This window comes from Caloenas nicobarica, chromosome 3 (genome assembly GCF_036013445.1).
Source record: "Caloenas nicobarica isolate bCalNic1 chromosome 3, bCalNic1.hap1, whole genome shotgun sequence".
Classification (NCBI taxonomy): Eukaryota; Metazoa; Chordata; class Aves; order Columbiformes; family Columbidae; genus Caloenas; species Caloenas nicobarica.
In genome coordinates, this window is record NC_088247.1 from 112,021,023 (window position 1) to 112,041,816 (window position 20,794).

General features: G+C 46.6%; 1 protein-coding gene across 2 annotated transcripts in view; it reads right to left on the reverse strand.

Moving 5' to 3' along the window:
* Window positions 1-5,106, reverse strand: part of PELI1 (pellino E3 ubiquitin protein ligase 1) — a 48,167-nt gene extending 43,061 nt beyond the window's left edge. The window contains exon 1 of one of the 2 annotated variants that reach the window (XM_065631168.1): window positions 4,819-5,106. The gene's annotated coding sequence lies outside the window, so the exon portion shown is untranslated. The remainder of the gene's footprint in view (window positions 1-4,818) is intronic. The other variant, XM_065631170.1, reaches the window with a different exon arrangement.
* Window positions 5,107-20,794: the final 15,688 nt, after the last annotated feature.

Sequence of the window (20,794 nt, forward strand, 5' to 3'; positions counted from 1 at the left end):
TGAAAATGCAGCATTTAGCGACAAAATCTTTTGTACCAAAAGCACCATGCTTATCTCCCTGAATAACAAATATGTAAACTAACAGGCTGACAAAAGCACTCCATGGGCAAAAGCTTGCCTACACCTGAGACTTCACTTAACTTTTGTCAAATAGATGATGTGATTGCTCCCCTCAACACATACATGCCCATCCTATATAACACAGCCAGACCAGCACCAATCTGGCCCAAATATCTCTGTACTATTGAAAATAAAAAAGTCTCCCAAAAGGAATGCTTTTCTCCCTTGTAAAAACACATTGATGCAATTAATCGGCCACAAACAGGGCTGGCAAAGGAAAACATCTGGTTGACAGAGCTGTATAGCCAACACCAAGGGAGATCAAGAGCATTTTGAGCCTGCACAACACATGCAAAGTCTTCTGCAACATAATCTACTGGTGAACAAGGACAGTACCGCAATGTGAGTGTGAATCAAACAAATCCTCTTCCCAACATGAATATAATTACAGGGCCAGAGGAAGAGCTTTTGACTGCTCCTACTCTGACAACCACCATATACCTTCAAGTAGGACAGTAAAATTATAGGACACTCCTGATCCTGAAATCACAGCCAAAAATGCACTGCAAGGTTCAGTCCACTCCGCTCTCGAGCACATGAGATTTGAGCACAAATTTCAGCATTTATGTAAGAACATGCCATGGCTGGCAGTCAAGTCACTATGGCTGAATTCAGCAGCATGGATTAAGACACAAGGTCAGCAGATTAACTTTTATTACCTATTCATGAACTGAACTGTGCTCTTGCACAGCAGGGACTGAAGGATTCCACCAATCTTTAACCAAATGCTTCCACTCAGGCACTACGTTCAGTCCAAATCAAACAAGCTGCTGATTAGTTCACACTTGAGCCTACATCCTGAAACACCACCTTCCACAGCATTTACACCTGGTACATCAGCCAGGAGATGTGGCTGGAGCAAGACCGGTATTGATGACCATCTACCTTCAGCACAGGGTGCCAGCAGAGGACAAGAGACTTTGCAGACAAGAGACTTTGCAGCAGAGGACAAGAGATTTTTTTCAACTATTTTACATCCATTCAGGACTACAGGGTTATTCCAGACAGGTCACTTTGAGGAGCTGGCAACAGTTGGTGCTCCCAAGCACATGACAAGGATCAGCAAAAGAAGTCCATGGCACAGGGCTCACCTAGGTAACCAATAAGCTGTGCACTCACCCATGCGAAGCATCGAAGCACCTCTACCTACTTGAAGCAAGATCTCTTTTTTAAATCAATATAAATACAGGATGCATGGAAAATAACATATTCACAGTGCAAGGCTGTAATTTTTCTGCAAATCAAGTTATTGCCAATAGTTTTTCCTGCTTTTAGGAGGCAGCGGCAACAGGGTAGAGCTTGGGTTTTTTGTAGTTTAAGGATGATTTCCAGCATGTCAAAAAGCTTCCTTCATTTTTAACCTGGAAGGCAGTTTTTTTAATACATCAATTCAAACATTTTAAACAAGAAACACAATCACTTGTGACTGTCATTTGCCACATCCGGTGCAGAACAAGGCCACAAAGAACGTGGCATGACGCTATTGTGTTGCTCTAGCGCACCTCCAGCCTCCCACTGGAGACCCTACAGCAGCACAGGGAGATGGAAATCCATCCCACGAGCTGCCCACAGCCTCCAGGGAGACACAGACCCCTTTTGGTTTTCCCCAACTGACATGATTTGCACCTCACAGAATCAGAACTACATTGCTATTGTACCTTCTTCCCCATGAATTGCTCCATCCAGGTACACTAACTGGGCCTGACTGGGATGCAATGTTAATTTCAGTAGAACCGGTGGACTACAGTAGGAGTATGAGATTTACTGGTGCATCCTGTTAACTGGTAGATTGAAAGGAAACAGAAACTAGATCAGATGGAAACACACTTACTTTTTTCCACTGAAACTCTCTCAGCAGTATTTAGTAGTGCTCAACCTACTTCCTACGCCCTCTCTTTGCTGTCACTTCTTTTGACAGTTTGTCAGCACTCCTGTGAATCTTACAGATTAAGGAGCGAACGTCTGGGAAGCAAAAGAGCTGGACTTTTTCCTGTTGATGCCACCTGCAGTCAAAACTTTTACAATCCAACCAGCATGGTGCACAGTGACCAGCTAGCAAGAAGTACCTCCGATTATTGGCATCCTGCAGGAATTCCTAATCAACTGTGTAATTTCACTTGCAAGTATGCACTTAAAGGTGACTTTGATTTCTCAGGAAACACCCTCATTCTTCCTTTTTTAACTCCGGACACAGATTAACATTACAAACACCTTTGGGTTTTCTACTCTCCTGTATGCCACAGTTTCTGTCTGAGAAGACATGTTATATCAAAATATACTTGTAATTAATTCCTTCCAAATGAATAAGAGTTTTAAATACCACTGGCTCCAAGCAGATGATGTTCTGTTTTGCACCTAAAACCACACAGTCTCTAGTTATAAATCCTGAAGTGAAAGGATCCTGTTTTCCATGCCTAGTTTCTTAATAGAAACCAGTATTGCTGCCAAAATATGAAACGGTTGTAGCACACAGAGTTTATGCTTAAACTAATATCTAAGTTCTGCTTTATGTGAAATACTAGTAGCTACTCAAAATTTTCATTCCCAAGATGAACACTAGCATGGTGACCTGCTGCGTTGAGAAATACAGTGTTTAGTAAGAACAGAAACATTCATTAGACACACTTCACAAGACTATACTCAGCATAACATAGGTGCTTCTACAACAGGGAGTAGTTACATTTATACAGTCCTAAAATTATATTTGGCCCTTTGAAGGCAACCACGAGGCTGATATGGCCCCCAGTGAAAATGAGTTAGACACCCCTGTCCTACAAGCTTAATTAATTCATTTGAAACCTGAGACGTCTAAGCTTAAGGTACCCAGTAGGTGCCTATATACAACTAAAAGGTATTCCTAAAGCTTCCTGCCTGGCCATTCATACGACTTCAAAAGGAGGTAGGACACTTATCTTACATGGCACTAAACCGGTCTAATTTGCCAACTATGAGTGTTCAATTTTCCACAAACTGGGCTTTTTCTTGGGGGATGGAGTGCAGGGAAGAGAAGAGGGGTAAGCGCCCTGTGCAGATGTTTGAACTTTGGCACTACATTACTCATTCCCAAGCTGTGGGCCTAAAACATTACAAAGCCACACGGGCCACATGACAACACATGCAAACAAAAACCTCTGTAGTCTGTTCGGCTGAAACTTTCATCTCCACTAACCTACTGGTGCCTTTCAGCACAAAAAGCAATAGCAGATGTATCATCAACAGGTCATCTGGCTGCTTCTTTGTAAAAAGAAAAAAAAAAAGAAAAAAAAAAGAAAAAGAAAAAAACAAAACGTAAAACACGAAAAGCTGCTAAACAGAAACCGGAAACGGCCTTTTTTTCCCCCCAGCTCTCCCCTCAACCCCCACAAGCGTTAAAACATGGAAAAAATAAACCCATCGTCCTTTGGATGTAGAATCGACAGCTCTGTCTAGCTGAAATGCTTCCTAATTTTACTTTCCAAGTAGTGTGTTTTCAAGGCAGAGGAGTCCCAGCAAAAACAAACGGGTGGCCTTTGAAAGGTAAGGCCAGAAACAAGAGTGTTACAGCTAGACTGCTTTTTCTTGCATGTATTCTAGAAGCTGCATCTTGCAGAGGTGAAATAGCTCCATTTTTTGAGAGGATAGTTAAAACAAAAACAAAGAAAAAAAAGCTTTCAGTGTAAAATATAATAATCGCTTCAAAAGATCGTTATCCTTTTTAAGAAGCAAAAAATTTATTCAGCTGAAAACACAACTGCTGCTCCTCTCCATTGCCTTTTAAAAATCTTCTCCATAATTGTTACAGGCAGAAATATCCTCCTCCTATTAGCTCTTCCTGAAACTGCATTATTTAACTACTCGAAAAAAAAGAAAAAACAAACCAAAAAACAATAGAGTGAAAAGAAAAACCCGACAAAAGTTGCGCTGGATGGCAGCCTGCTCACAAAAGAGCCAAGGCTGAGAATATGGGAGAGAAACCTCGCAATTCCCCCCAAGACGCTTAAAATTAAAAAGACACAACTTATCTACCGGCTATTTGGATTCTTCCGGGGTAAAATAACATCAAATTTGTTAGAGCTAAGGGAGGAAGGAAAAAAAAAAAAAAAAGAGAGAGAAAGCTTTCCCCCACCAAGATTTTGCACGTTAACACCAGCAAAACAAAACCCCCCTTTGTTTTGTTTTCACCGCCTGCGTGCTGCTCCCATTCAACGCTCCGGCACAGGGGCTGCGATAAATGGAGCCTGGACTTCAGGGGGACTCTTTCCTCCCCGAAAAAAAAAAAAAAAAAAAAATTACACCACCACCACACATCTCCCTAAATCGAACAAAACCTCAGAGTCTTAATTCTGAGCTACTTTTTTTTTTTTTTCTATTTTTATTTAAAGTGATGTTTCTCACGAGGGCAGACGGCTCGGCAGCCGCTCCATGACAAAGAGCTGCTTCCCCAGCACATCCAGTCCCAGAGAGAGGCTCAGCCAACTCCGTCTGGGTGCGAAAAATTTAAAAAAAAAAAAAAAAAGGACAATAAACTGCCCAAACCTCCGAGAAAAAAAAATCTTTTTTAAAACAGCAACAAAGAGGGAGCCCTGAGGAGGCGCAGCACAGAGCGCGCAGGGCGGCGGGGAAGGGGAATGGGGGGAAGCGGCCCAGGGAAGCGGGCAGACCCGCAGCCCGCCTCCCCCCTCACGATACGGGCTCTGTCGCGACAGGCGCGATACTCACCCCGGGAAGGAAGGAAACAGCAGACGAGGCAGTCGCAGCTCCCCGAGGCGGCAGAGGCAGGCCGGCAGCGAGGTGAAGGCGAAGGGGCAGCCTCAGCTTCCGCCCCCGTCTCCTCACGGCCGCCCGGAGGACGACAGCCCCGGCTGGGCTAGAGGGGAAGGCGCCTCCGCAGCGCTCCCTCCCGCGCCCGCGGGCTCGCGCTGAGAGAGAGAGACCGTCCGTGAAACGGCAGCAGCTGCCGGGAAGAGGCCGCACAAGAACCAACCGATCGCCGCCGGCTCCCCCGCCCCGCTCAGCTCCGCTCCGCCGCCCTCCCCTCACCGCGCCGCCCGCCCTCTGGCTCGGCGGCCGCCGCGCGCTCGCGCACCCCACCGGCGGGGGCGGGGCGGGGGGAGCGGGGGGCGTGGCCCATGGCGAGGCCTCGCCCCGAGGCATGACGGGAGTTGTAGTTCCCGCCCCGTGGCCCGGCCGCGGGGAGCGCGGGTGTGTGTGGATACACATGTATGTGTACATACATGCACACGTGCATGTACTTACATATGTGTGTACGTATGCATGGTTTTGTGTGTATGTCTGTATATACGTACGCATATAGAATCATAGAATCATTTCAGCTGGAGGAGACACGCAGGCTCACCGAGTCCAACCATAACCTAACTCCAGCGCTAAACCGTGTCCCTAAGAACCTCGTCTAAACAGCTTTTAGACACCTCCAGGGATGGTGACTCCACCACTTCCCTGGCAGCCTGTTCCAATGCCTGACCACCCTTTCCGTGAATAAATGTTTCCTAATATCCAATCTGAACCTCCCCTGGCACAACTTGAGGCCATTTCCTCTTGTCCTATCACTTGCTACTTGGGAGAAGAGACCAACCCCCTCCATTCTACAACCTCCTTTCAGGTAGTTGCAGACAGCGATCAGGTCTCTCCTCATGTATATAAATGTATCTACATGTATTTGTATATCATCGAGTCACAGAATGGTTTGGGTTGGAAGGGACCTTAAAGCTCCTCTAGTTCCAGCCTCTCAGGGACACCTTCCACTAAACCAGGCTGCCCAAAGCCCCGTCCAACTTGCTGTGTGTATGTTTGTGTATACATAGATATGTATAGCTGTATATGTCTATGCATATGCATATATTAATGTGTGTACACATATATGTGCATATATTTGTGTGTATATATGTATGTACATGCATACACTTATACATAAATATACGTGTGTTTATATAACACATCTATGTATATATGCATGTATCGCATCTACTCCCATCTCTGCAAACCAGAGCCTCCCTATTTTTCAATAACAACATCAAGCATGGTGGAATAAGAAACACATTCAGTAGGAGTCAGGAGTGATGCTCAAAGGCTGTTATACAGGCTCAGAATGGAATACAGACTCTACAGAGTGGCTTCTGCCTGACGTGAATGCTCAGCACTACTTGGGCTCACACCTGGCTCTGGGTTTTTAGCCTCATTTCTCTGCCAGAGCAAAATAAATAGTCCTGGATCTCATAACTTGTGGTGTGCTGCCTCGATCCTGTCAAGTTACTCTTGCTACGGGTGTGTGTGTGCTTAAATAAATATATAAAAACATATTTTAAGCATGATCGCTCTGTATCATAGGCTGCTTTGGCAGTACTGCCAATGATAACTATTATAATGGCTCTCCAAGAGCATTTGTTTGGAGAAAACATATTATTGAAATAAATACCTTGAAATACTGTTTCAGCTGAAAGACTCTTCTCTGGCAATGGAAAGAAAGACTACATTAACTGGTTTTGTTCTATGTTTTCTGTAGCTTAAGGGAAAGCACAGGATGTGACCTTCAAACTTATTTTTTGTTGTACACAGCGAGAAATAAATAAACACATTTGTAAGGGGAAATGGGGCTTTTACCCTCGCATCACTCAGAAAAAAACACGGTCCTGCCCCAGCATGACAGACAAAGTCAATGAAGATGCTTTCCTTGCAATCACACTGAAAGCTGCTGAAGAGTTAGCAAGGTTAGAAATAATTAGTTGTGCTGGGCTGTGTAAGAACAGCTCTACGAGTCATTAACCTGAGTTTCATTGGCCCTGGGATTTTAAAAGAGAGATTAAGAGATATAACTCGCAGCTCCGAGATTATAAAAACAAAAGGGTCAGGATGATCATCTATTCTGACCTCCAGGGCACAACCCTGGGCATCCTGAAGACAGCTTTTGCCTCAAAGGCTGTATTTCTTTCAAAGAAGCATTGACACCTGAGATAAAAATAGCCCTGATGATAAATCCTCCCCCAGCCTTTGATGACTGCTGCAAACAAAGCCTGGTGTTAAAACAGCTCTGTGGAGTGTTTACTGGTTTGCCTTTAGATTTGCTGTAACTTTGTTCTCTGCCCTGGCAGCCCATTATCTCTGCTTTATTTCCAACCTAGGTATTTATAGCCTTCTGATCGAGGCATCCTTTAATCTCCTCTTTGCTGAGCTAGTGATACCAGCATCTCCTAATCCTTTGCTACAGGGCAAGTCGCACACTTGCCCTCGAGCAGGAGCGTACCTCACAAGCCCCCATAGCTGCCGGACATGTCACTTCCCACAGGACCTGACCACGGGGCAGCAAGGGGCATGCACATGGGCACGTGGGAGATGGGTGGCTGGTGACGGAGTTGCTGGGGCGTGGGTGGAGAAGCTCCTGGCATGAGCTTTGGCAGCGACATCCTGCTGGGTCCCACCTGGGAAGAAGCCGTATCTCTCCTCTCAGGGACCAGGTGCTTCCTTCCCCGGATGGGGAAGGAAGTGAGGGAGAGGCAGAAAGCCACTGTCATCTTGGACAGGCATCATGCTGGGATGAGCCTGGTGCTGCCTGACCCCTGCGTGCTGCCTTATGTGCTGGGACTACTGCATGTAATGAATCACTTGCCACACATGTGATGTAACATGACAGTGTTAATAGATCTCATTATTATCCAATTTACTAGAGGAAACGGAGGCGTGGAGAGGTGAATATTATGCCTGGGGCATACTGGGGCTAGATAGCTGGAGACATCATGCTGCCGTCCCATGTTCAGTTTACCAAGATATATAGGAATTAGGCACAGCTGGCAGAAGCACCCATGGAGGATGCTGAAGAAAGCCTGGGGGGAGAGGAATAGCTCGCAGGGTTTTGCCTTGCCCATAGCACGTGTGTCCTGACACAGCAGATGGTCCCCTTGCCATGTTGAATGGGGTCCCGTTTGGCTACCAAGAGATGCTCTAGGCTGCTCTCACTCACCACACTTTTCTGTAGTAGCTGATGGGTTTGTCGTGTCAACCCTTGGGAGGCTTTTTGCTGATTTCCCCCTGCTGTGCAATCCTCATGCAGAAGCCAAAGCATAGATGAGGGGTTTCCAGTATCGCACCATCCCCGCCACAGCCTCATCCCTGCTGCCTGAGGGACGAGTCCTGGATGCCAGCAGTGCCGGAGCCGAGCCCAGCCCTGTCCCGGGACAGCAACCAGGGCTCACGTCCCATTGCTGACCCTCTTTTATCCAACTCTAAATTAGCACCTTCATGATGAATAGCCTTTGATGGACTTCTGTTTCATTAATTGGCCCGATCCTTTCTTAAGTCTGTGCAAGCATTTATCCTTCATACAACCTCCTCATGCAGCCCTGCTTGCAGTTGCCTTTCTGATCTCCATCCTGCCTCGGGGTTCATTTTTTTCTCAAACACAGTTCAGAGGAAGCTTAAGAGACAAATCAGATGTACAAAGCATTCCTCTTATAGAAGGAACAATTTCAGAAAGCTTTTATTTCCCACTTAAAAAAAAATAAAAGAGGAAACAGCTGAGTTTGGTTGCAGCTTTTGGTATTTCCTTATATTTAACACATGTCCCTTGCTATGGAAAAAGAGCAACCGCCACTCAAGGCTGACAGTCCTCTGTGACATGCCCAGAGGTCTGGAGAAGCTGGTGCTTCATAACTCAGCTACCTGCTGGCAGCAGGCCTAGGGGCTGTTTTTCCCTGTGATCCCACCATGTCCCCATGTCCCATAAGCTTGTACTAACCAGTGGTAAGACAGCAGGGAGCTGAAATATAAAAGATTTGGTCTTTTTCAGGGAGCCAAGCTGGCCCGAGGTGACCCAGCACCACAGATAATTGGTTGGAGAAAGGAGGGTAGGTAGGTAGAGCACACGTCTGCGGATCCATCTCATTTCAGACCATTTTTTCCCTCCTGGCACTGAAACTTGGAGCTGCCACCCAGCGAAGTGGAGCTCTGAAATCATCTTTGATATTTAAACAATTATTTTCTGTTTTCTGACAGCCACATGCTGTTCCAACGTTCATGTCGAACAGGCATGAGTCAGATGCAAATTAAAATGACACATGGTCCCCTCTAATGTTCCCATCAGAGCACGTATGGTCCTGTGATCTCTCCGCAGCAACGAAGAAACAGTAAAGGATCTTGGCCAGGTTTCTGTACTGCTCTAAACTGCATATAGCCCCAACAGCTCATCCACACCACACTGCTCCTGCCTATATTATTAAATTAAATGACCCTGAACCAGAGTGGCTTGGCTGGGGTAATGGCCATGCTCCTAAACACCCTGCATCCCCAAAAGTGTGTGGCTGGTCCAAACTCCCCCTCTGGCTCCAATGCATCTCCTGGCCATGCCCAGATCGTCTTCTAGACCTAGAGTGCCAGGATACTTCACCAAGTCCTCCCCAAAACCTCAGAGAAGCCCCTCGTTTCTGGGGGAGAACCTGTGTCCCCAAGGAGTATTCTCAAGCCCCTCTAAGGCAGCTGCTTCTCCAGGCTGTGAAATGGACATTGGCATCACTTTCTTCATCCAGCCCCTGGGATTTAGAACGATTCACACCTACACACAAATGAACTTCTTCAGGGACCAAAGCTGCTGGGACTGAGCATGATGACAGGGCACTGGGTGGCTGCTGATGCCACAACATGCTGCCGTGGGTGCCTGCGTGGGTAATCACTGTGGCTTGGTGTGATTAAGTCATTAGTCAGGCTTCAGTCACGTGAAAATATTTAAGATTACAAGTCAATGCTGAATTCCTTTTCAGAAGTTTTAGGCAGATCAATATTTAGTGCCAGCTGACAGGAGGTCAGAGTATGTCAAACGTAAGAGATGATGCTGTAACCCAGAGTGCTGCCATCGCCCTGATCATCAGATTTTGAGTTCTTCAGAAGGAATGTGCTCCAGCTCATTACAAACTCAAACTATGGTCCATTAAGGATTCAACATTCAATCATGGTAGAAAAAACAAACCACCCTGAGCCTGGCAGCCAGTCCCTCCTTTCCCAAGCCTGGCAGCGGGGATGTGCACTCACACCTGCACTGCGCTTATGCAGAGTACAGGGGTGGCTGTGCAATCACTTGCAATCAATCAGGCCGATCATCTGTGACGATTAAATTATGTTCTTCCACCGGTTCTTAGAAATGTAATTTGCTTTAAGTTAATAAGCAAACGTCTACCCTCTCAAAGCGTATTTGCAGAGATGTAAAATCAAGGGGCATTACATATTGGCAGAGAAGAGGGAGAAATGGAGCTGTTGCATCAGCACAGTGTTTAGCAAGGATGCTGCTGGTGGTTGCATTGCAGTCAGCCACCTGGATGGATATGTATCAGTCCCACTGATATACATTAATTAATGATGGGGACAAAACCTTCAGTCCTTTCAGAGGACGTCCCTCTGAAGATAACCATAAAAGGGGAGCTTAAGCAGCACATGAAGCCTCCTGCTGACCCTCTGCTGCGGAGGGGATTGCACCCTGCGGGCTCTGGAGTGTATTTCGTTGCTTTTCCTCGCACATGGGTCTAGAGGGAAACTTTGTTTAGCATTTGCAGTGATTTCCCCACCAACTGTACCCCAGTAGGTGTAGTCAGCACCCCACCAGCAGCACCTCAGGAGTATCTCACAGGTGGCTGAGATGTGAGAAAGTGCTCAGCTGCTGTTCGGTCTCACAGAGGTCCTCTCATGGACCGTGCAAACACACACCTCAGCTTTTCCGGACACTCATTCCCACAATTAAAATATTTTTTAATACATGTTTTTTGCAATTAACCTCCCTCCCCTTCTTTTTCTTTTTTTTCTTCTCTAAAACACGATCTCTGAAGATGTTGGCTGGAAGGACATCAGCCCTGTGCATTTTCCCAGGGAAGAGAATGTGGTAGCATCTCCCCCACACCCAACCCACGACACAAACAGCAAAACAGAGGAGGCAGGTGTTACTTTATCAAGGCATATTTAGATGCATGATTAGGCAAAATGAAAACACCACATGTCGCTTGTTAGAGCTGCTGTATCAGTCTGGAGGTTGATATAATAAGAAAATCAGTACATAAACATCAGCTTGTGAGTGCTCCTCATGCCCATAGGATGGGTCCACTTCATAGGTGACCTGCACAGCCCCTTTTACACCTGAGGAAACTGAGGCAGAGAAAAATGAAGGGGCTTTTCCCAGAATATCATCAGCCAGCACAGGAGCATGAGAGATGGACATGCAGAGATGGTATCTTATCCATTTTTTAAAAGGACTGGCAAGCAGGGGAGACACCCATAACACCCAGCTCCCATCCAGATGATTCAGACTCCCCTCTTGTACCCTCCTTTGAGAGGAGCAGCCACCATCACCTTCCTGATTTACTGCCTAGAGACCAGTCCACATCACATCCAAGTCCACGTTGTCTAACCATGGGTTAGTTGAAGAAACAAAGCAGCTTTTGAGTCCTTGAATCCCATGAAAACACACAAAACCACAGATGTGTATATATTTTTGTTTGCTTTCAATATAGGCAGCCAAGGCTTTTTTTTTTTTTTTTTTTTTTTCTGTCCCCCTCCACATGTTATGGCAAAAATCCTGTGCTTTCTGCTTGGGAACTCATACATCAGAACGCCCATTGTGGCTATGATTTAAGCCACATGAGCTGGCTGCGTGGTAACAGACTAACACTCTTTCCTCAGCCTTCGCACTCAAAAATTATGATTAACATGGTGTGTTCTGGCTGGTTAAAGGGTAGCAGACCAAGGAAGAAGTTAAAGGGAAGGAAGCCACCACGGTCTCCATCAACACAAAGTTTGTTTAATCATTGCTTAAGGAGGATTTGCATCCAGTACCTGATTAAAAGCCCGCTGGGACCAGCCCAGCACAGCCACCTTCAACCTTTCCATCCATTTTGAGGGTGGTGAGATGCCTACAGCAAGACCCCTGGTGGCCTGGCTGGGACCAGATCCACCAGGTCTTCCCTGAGGATCTCCAACACTGTCTACCCAAACAGAGGCTCAGACACCACTGGTGATATGGGTGATGTGTTTGGGGGAGGAACTGAAAGGCTCCTGCTGAAAGCAGAGGTGTTGGGCAGTGAACTTTGGGGATTTTACGGCAAACATTTCAAATCTCTCATTTTCTTCACTTGACTGTAGGGTCCTGTGAGACAGGGCCAGCAGCAGCTCTTGATATTCCTTCTCTAGACCAGCCAGTACCTATTGTGTTCCCTGGGGTTGGCTTCTGGATCCTACCACAGGTTTGGGGTTTCTTTTTGCTTTCAGGGTCACTGCTGGATTTTGGAATCAACACTTGGCCATTCATAGCCATATTTCATCCCTGGACTGATGCAGCTGATAACAAATCCTGTTGTTTCCTGCCATTGCACTTTAATTTGCATTTACCATCACTGAACTTCATTTGATGTGATCTTGTCCTTTCACCTGGGAAAACTCCCTGTCTGCAGCCCCTCAGTTTTACACGGGCTCGCCTCAACTACGTCACTGTGATCTTGGTGAGGAAAAAGCCTTCTCTGAATATTATCCAGACAATGAAGAACACTGTGTCCCAGTCTGGTGTCTGCAGGCTTGGGTTATGGCAGCTTGCTGCAACCCAGAATGAATCAGAGCTGTGAAAGCACATACTCACTGACAGGAGCCAGCATCCCACCTTCCTAGCAATCACTCAGCCCTGTCTGCCCACCGGCTCGGGCTCTGGTGGCTCCATCGGGTCTTGCTTGATCCTGAGGAAGATGTGACCTTGTTCCACCCACCACTGGTGGTCTTTGCCGGGACCCCATCACCTAATGGGATCTAATGGCTTGATGATAAACAGCTCCTAAAACACGTCGGCTGTGTCTATGACAATAAAATCATCCACACCAGGCCTCAGCATCGTTTTGGCCCAGGCCAGTGAGCTCAAGCATTGCCCAGGTCTGGTTAGGAAAACACATGAGCTGAGGACCACTCAAAGGTGGTTGGATATGGCCACCTTGTCTGGGGCTGCAGGAGACTTTGACAGCAGTAGTACATTGCCAGCTGGCCTCAGGACCAGGACACAATTTATTCCTGTATCTATCTGTATATCTATCATGTACATCATGTGTTTGAGGCTCGACGATGCTCTGAGAGCCACTGGTGTAACCCAAGCTGACTCTGCTTCCTCCGTGCTGGCAACACCAACGCTCCTTGGTGGGAGTAACCAACGCGATGCCCACCAAGCCAAGGTTCACAGCCATGGGAAACAAGGCTTTCCCAGCAGGAAAACTAGGAAATAGGCGTACAACGTGCTATTTGTTAAAAAACTCATACCCTGGTTGCGCAAAAAGAGGAAGAGAAACGAAATCGTCTGCTTGTTGAACACTCCATGAGTCACTCTGATACTAAGGTGTGGTATCACAGACTGCAGAGCTTGGCAGGTCCACCCTTGCTTCACTGCCTCCATGGTGGGAGCCAAACAGTTTTTCAGGGCTGGGTGTTGACGCTGTTTCTGGGTACGGCTGATCACCCAGGAAGATGGGTTTGCTGTGGGGCCACCCGGCATCAGCAGCCTGGCAGGAGCAAGCTGTGCACTGACGCAGACCAGCCATGCCAAGATCAGCTGCTACCTGGGCTCTGACCCTGGCGGAAATCATCCCTTGTGTTTCCTTAGGATGGGGCACACAGATGCATCTGACAGTGTTGTCTTGCACCACCCAGCGTACCAAATGGAATCACAAAGGCTGCAGAAGCAACACAAGCAAAGCATTGGAGAGGCCAAAAGGAGGATTTTTCTGGCTGCATGCTCAAAGCAAAGCTGGGCTTTGACCTCTGCAAGGCCAGGAAACGTAGGTGCAGTGTCCATGCCTGGATCCGGTGGCAGGAATTTTTCCCTACATAGCAACAGTTGTTATGTACCGATAATCCTTGGCAATTCTCAAGGAAATTGAGAGATATTAATTAATCTGCACATCAGCCTTGTCAGGTAGGCAGCTAAATATTTTCATCCGTGCTTTACAGCCTGGGGAAGTTAGACCAAAAAAAATGAAGCAGGTTGTCCATGGTCATGGCAAGAGCAGCTGCCAAGATGCCGGCAGCACTCAGCAACTGCTCAGGGCAAGAGGGCTGATGCAAAAAAAAAAAAAAAAAAAAAAAAAAAAAAGAAAACCAGCATACCCATAGGTAGCTCATCAGAAGATTCAAAGGAAGCACCTAATTTTCAATCCAGCAAAGCAAACCTCCCATCAGAGAGACTTTTCTGCTGCTCATGCTGGCATTTCACAGCTCAGTTTAATTATACTAATCATGTCGATGATGACTCCTGACATTCACCTTCATTAGCCACTGGCAGCCGTGCTCAGCTGCCTTGACTTCAGAGCTATCAATGTCTGCTTTAAATAACCCACGAGTAAAATCAGCTGGGAGACAGTGTGTCTGGGGTCTCCTCTGGCATAGCCTGTATGGAGGTGGCTGGGAATACAACACTGAAGCCAAAGCTGCAGCTCAATCCTGGCTAAGCATGACCTTTTTTCTAGATGTCTTGGGGTGGGAAGAGCTTCTCTCTTTGGCACTGAGGGTGATTACTGGAAGTGGGAAGAGGGGATGATGTGCAAGAGGGACCAGGTGAAGATCAGTTCATGGCACCATCTTCCCAGCTGGCTTGGGAAGTGTCATTGCTACACCTCATGTTGTTTAAAAGCATAGTTAGTGCCATAAACAGGATTCAGCCAAAGGATATATTTTTTTTCCTCCAGCACCCATTTTCCCCAAACAAACAGAAATTCATGGTGCACTGGGGGTAGTCATATCCTAAAAGTAGGGGGTATGATGGTTGGAAGGGTAAAGCAAAAGGCAGGAGGACACATGATGTCACAGCCACTACTGAAGCCTAGTGCTGCATAGCTGGGGAGCAAAGCCAGACCCTGTCCCACCCTCATGAGAGCCACCAAGGCCACTGTTGTAATCACACTGCCCTTTCCAGAAATGTACTTTACACACCTGAAACCAGGGTGAAATGTAGAAAAACAAATCACAAAATCCCAGGCAGATCATGAACACAATTAGGTGCTGTGATGCAGCTGCTTTGTTTTTCTCTCCTTATGGTTTAATGTGCTGTTTGCAGCTTGTGATTCCCATTTTACTGGTTATGCTGCCCCGGGAACACAGAAACAAAACTTTCAGTGATGCCATTTGTCAAAGCAGAGGAATTTGAGCTCTGCAAAATAAAAGCAGACAGAGAGGTAAGATACTGTTTGTGTGTAGTTAAAGATACTGCGGCAATGCTAAGTACCATTTGTCACTTCTGTCTGAGGGATCCAAATTATAATCCGCAAAAGGCTGAAGAGAATGATGATTTCAGCCTGCTAGAACGCAATTTTCCCCAATACTGACTGCAGTCCAAAAGCTTTTTGCTGCAATGTTTTTTTATGGAGATATTATTTTGCAAACTAATGCCCACAATAAATTCACTCGTGCAGATTCTACTAGCAGAGACCAGTCACTCATTAAATACCATGGCATGCAATGCTTGTTTAAAACACAGGAAGCCATCTGTTTATAATTAAGAATAAATAAAAAGCATAAGGATTTTACATTGTAAAAGAAAGATCATTTTGGCATTAATAGAACTGGTCAAGGTATCAGGCATGAATAACTATTTGTGCCTGTGGCTCTCCCAAATGCCTGGTGAGATGCAGCATTTATGAATGATGCACTGGGTATGATGCTGCTGCCACATTGTAGTTGGACACTTGACTCTCATTGTATCTTTTGTACTTTGCTATGAGGTAACTGATGCCTGACAAACAAACAAACAAACGAAACAAACCCCCCAAACAAACAAACACACACACAAAAACCACCACTCCTCCCCAAAAAACCCAAACAAACAAAAAAACCAACTAAGGAAGAAGTGAGATGGTTTCATTATGAAGGATGGGATTTAAGTATTCCCATCTTTCATTCAACCTTTAGAGCTGGTGTTTTCCTGACTGTGGAAGTGCATGGAAAAATGGAAAACTTCTGTGTTCTTTGGGGAAAAGATGGCCCACAGCAGGTTCTGAGTGCTTATATCTACCTTGGAAATCTTTGCTTTGCATCAAGTTAGATTTCTCCGTGCTGGCTCTGATGTGCTATATCTGCACTATATTTTGGATGGCTTCTCTGTTGTGTGTCTTGTTTTTTGCTATGTCATGCAACACACAGTCTCTCAGGAATGCAATGGACTTTTGCACTCTTAATTGAGAAGGATGTTGTCACTGCAAAACCCTCCCATGCAGCCACAGGAGTGTTTCTGAAAGCTCCTCTCGGGGAGCACACGCCTTCCTTCCCAGGAAGGCAAATCACCGCCTTTTTCCTGCTGCGAAACTGCAGGAACACTGTTCCTTCTGCTTCAAAGATGACTTTCAGTTACTGGAGCAGATGCTGCTGGTGACTGGGCTGGTGGGAAAAAGCCACCTTAGAAAGGGACATGGGACCCTGGGCCAGGCTGGCCAAGAGAGGAGGCACTTCTGCCCCTGGCAGGGTCCAGCTTCGCATAGCAACTGGCTTCCCGAGCTTGTTTAAACGCTGTTTCAAAGGCAAGAGAAAACTCTCTTAACTCCCAAACAAGTAGGAGGCTGCACTCCGTTGCCACTGCCCTTCCCACCACGCCGCAGTGGTGCAGGACTGCACCGCGCTTTGCACCCTGCTGCACTGCGGGAAGGAAGGGGTACGTGAGGTATATGATGTAAGCCGTGTACCCGAGCCTTTCAGTGCTGGCAGTAAAAACCAGCAGCTGTACTGGTGTCCCGGCGGCAGCAGAGCAATGGGCACGCGCAGGCATCGCTTGCAACCCAGTGATGATAAGGACAGAGCAGAGAGGAAAAAACTGAATTTCTCTTCCAGCTGCTGGCCAGTGGGTCTGTTTATGCCAGGGCACAGAGGAGAGGACACGGCATCTTCCCGGCTTGGCCCTGGTCAGGAAGGGCCGGGAGGGGAGTGTCACCATCAGGCTCATCCCTTCCCACACACTCCTGCTTAATCCAGCACCCTCCTCTCAGTCCCTCTTCAGAAAAGGGGAGAAAAGGGGGAAAAAACCAAAGCTGATGGAGGCTCACAAATTCCTAGTTTCTGTATGTCTTCCCGAATATGTATGCAGATTTTGATACAACAGACACACTATTTTTAGTTTCCTTTGGAGTATGTTTGGGAGCAAGCCCTTAACTGTTGCTGTGCTGCTATAGAAACCGTATCCATGTACACTGACATGTTTACAATTGTTTTAAACACCATAAACTTTCAAGGGCAAAGTCGAGCAGCTTATTTCCATTAAAGTCACTGCCCTGGTGTGGGTTTCTTTTACTATTACTTTTATTAATTTAGGACCCTTCTCATCTTTATCTGCCCCCGTGGAGCTTTCGTCTGAAGAAAGGCTTGCCAGCTCTCACTGCCACGGTGCTTGGCAAACCTGGAGCAGAGTGGTTGCAGATCTGGATTGGGGAAGAGAAAAAGTTTTTGCTAGCTCTCCCTGACCTCAGCTGTAGGACGGGTGTTCAGCAGAGAGCAGGGCATTCGTGCAAATCTTGCTGTGCAAGCAGAGCTGCCTGCCTGCTGCTTCCCCACGCTCCATCCTGGAGCCAGGCAGTCACTGCAAAGGGTTGTTCAGCCCTTGTGGCCAGCTCACACCTATCTGGGACAGCAATGCAGTGGCCTAACTTTAAAAAAAAATAATAAAAAAAAAAAGGGCAGCACAACAAGACCTTTTAGTTTAGGCTTCGGGAAGAGAAAAAGCTTTTTGAAGTTTATTTTTTAAGATTTCCTGAAGTTAGGCTTTCCCATCTCTTTTTGTTTTGAAGTCGCAATCTTTGTCCTACAACAAAAATTAGAAAAGGAGAGAGAAAACCAGATTTTTTTTCCAACATCCCAGGTGGGCAGCAGATGTGAGAGAGGAATACTGTCATCCTTTCCTGAATATGAGACATGATGTATCATTTGAGCTGGATGAGGAGCACAGCTTTGACCCCATCCTCCTTGCTCTGAAGTCAGAGCCATCATCTGCAAGGTGGTGGATCAAGGATGCAAGAGGACCTTCCCCTAGAGCACCAGCCCCAAAGCGACCATGCCAGGACAAGGGAGCTCCATCTGTGGCAAGGCAGGGACAGACAGAAGGGGACACCCTGGGGTTGCTCAGCACCCGTCAGAGCACCGAAGCACACACATCACCTCCCTCCTGAGCTGTATGAGCCCCATTGCTTTGCTGTGTTGAACTTGATGCTCTGGCACAGAAAGACACCACACCAAACTGGTTTTCCCTGCCTGGGAGCATCTGCAGCAAAACCCAAGGCAGGATTTGGCCTCCAGGGTCAGTGTCTGCATTGAGCACTGCCTGGTTTTGGAGGTGGACCTGTAATTTTGAAATTGGACCTGTAAAGTTCTGTAATTGCTTTGCTAAGCTTAAGCCGAGTTCCCACAGTTATCCAAGATCAGTAGGAACCAGGTCTGTGTTGAAGTAAAGGAAACAAATGGGACTTTGCACTGAGTTTGCTCCTAACTCGATTTAATGCCTCCGATGTTGGCAACACCTACTTTTCCTCTTTCTTGTGCAAATATGGCTGTGCTTACCTGGTTATTATTTGTCATTTCATTCTTACTATGGTAATTTATTTATGTTTGCTAGGTCATGCAATACAGAACAAAACCAACAACCAAATAAGTAGCATCTGCAGTAACACCCAAACAGGTAAATAGAGGCCAGTGTCAATGGTTAGTTGTGGGTTGCCATTTGCCTGAGCCAGCAGTTTCACCTTCCACATGTCTTCAGAGAGCAAGAAAGTGACAATCTGAGTTGACATCTACCTTGATGGAGCATCCCGTGCTGTGCTATGCCGTGCCATGCAGAAAGCCCCCGATGAACTAGCCCACCCCCATATAATGCTCACGGGGCTGAGGTGGTTGCGGTTTTGATGCTCTGGTCCTCATGAGTTAAAAAACACAGCAGCAAAACACAGATCTTGGCCCAATGGCTGATTTCTGAGCGACTGGGTAATGACAGGTTATCAAATATTGATGTGCTCACTGTGAAGCAATTAAAGGTTGGCAGCCAAAAAACCCCAGAGCTTGTTGTTTAAAGAACGTATTTGCCTGCAGCTGGAGTTTGTACTCCCCCAAAAGTCCAGGTTGAGGAGGCTTGTAAAACCTTTCAGACCATGGGATATGCCACCAAACTCATCTTGAGAGCTGCTTAGAGCAGAAAAAAAGGCATGAAGAAGGGGTTGCTCCTGAAGGTCCCATCCCCAGCTGTTGCACTGTGGGAGCCCTCTTACACAGCAAACCAGGCAATGATCCCAGCATTACCATCAGACATAACCTACCCCTGCCTTCTTTCTACTGCGCTTCCATGGCCCAGTGACAGGTCCTACTTGATGCTGCAATGCGGCTACATGAGCAGGGCTCAGTGGCGTTGCAGGTAAAAGAGTCTTGACCCAGGGAGTTTTGACTTTATTTCATTGTCAGTTAACACAAACTTCTCATCACCTTTTTGAATATAGAGCTGTTTGAGTGCTGAAGCATGAACTGGTTGGGTGCTCATGCATAAATTAAATTGGCGCTCATGCATGGATTAATTGGGTGCTCATGTGTGAGCTAATCAGGCACTCATGCATGCATTAATTGGTTGCCCAGGCATGGATTATCTGGGTGCTCGTGCAGGTACTAACTAGGTACCTTGTGTATGAATTAACAAGGCACTCATGCATGCACTAATCAGTTGCTTGTGCATGAGCTCACTGGGTCCTCCTGTGTAAACTAATTAGTGCCCATGGGCGAATACAGTAATCCCTGCAGTTCATGCCCATCTTGTGGGCATGCCTTCCCTGAAGCTCATCCTTAAAAGGTGTTCAAACACAAATCCACTATCAACTCTACATTCAACATCGTCATAATCTTAATACACACCAATTACAAGCGCCACTCTTCCTCCCTGGGGACCAGACAGAGGGATTAACACTGAAGCAACCTGTACGTACACTCACTAAAATTTCACTCCTTGCTCCCCAGAACCAGAGTCCAGGGGTTATCAGCATCAGAGCCCAAACTTTTATCTGTAATGAGCTCCGCCCCTTGCACAATGAACTAGGGCCAACATTATCAAAGTTCAAATATATGTGCTTCTTGTGACTTCTCCCCTTATTCCCATGGACCAGGGTAGAGGGGTTGGTGTTGTAAAAACCTGAATGCAAGACTTATTGCAAACTTCATACTTTGCTCCTGCAAAACACTGAGCCAGGAAGGCCACAGCAGTCTGAACATATATCCATCGCAAACTCCATCCCTTGCAGTTACTGCAAGTGTCAGGCTTTGTCCCTGCAAGACAAAATCAAAGTCATTACGGCAGTTCAAATAGACGCCCATCACAACTGTGTTCCCAGAGCTCTGCTCTCCCAGGTCACCAACTTCATTTATCCTGCTTCAGGTCCCCAGCTCAGCTGTACGAACTGCTTGTTGCCCACCAAGGCATGGAGCACTTGTTAACACATCTACACTCATGTGTAAGTTGTTCAGGTGCTCATGCATAAATTAATTGAGTGCTTAGGCATTAATTATTTTGGATGCGACAGCATAAACTCACCAGTCACTCATGCATAGGTGAATTGGATGCTCCTGCATGGACAGAGAACACCCAGCCATTTACAGCCAGCACAAGCAGAGGTTGCATGGCAGCCAGGCTTGCACAACTGACCAAATCAGCAGTGAGTCTCCTTTCCAGTTTGGC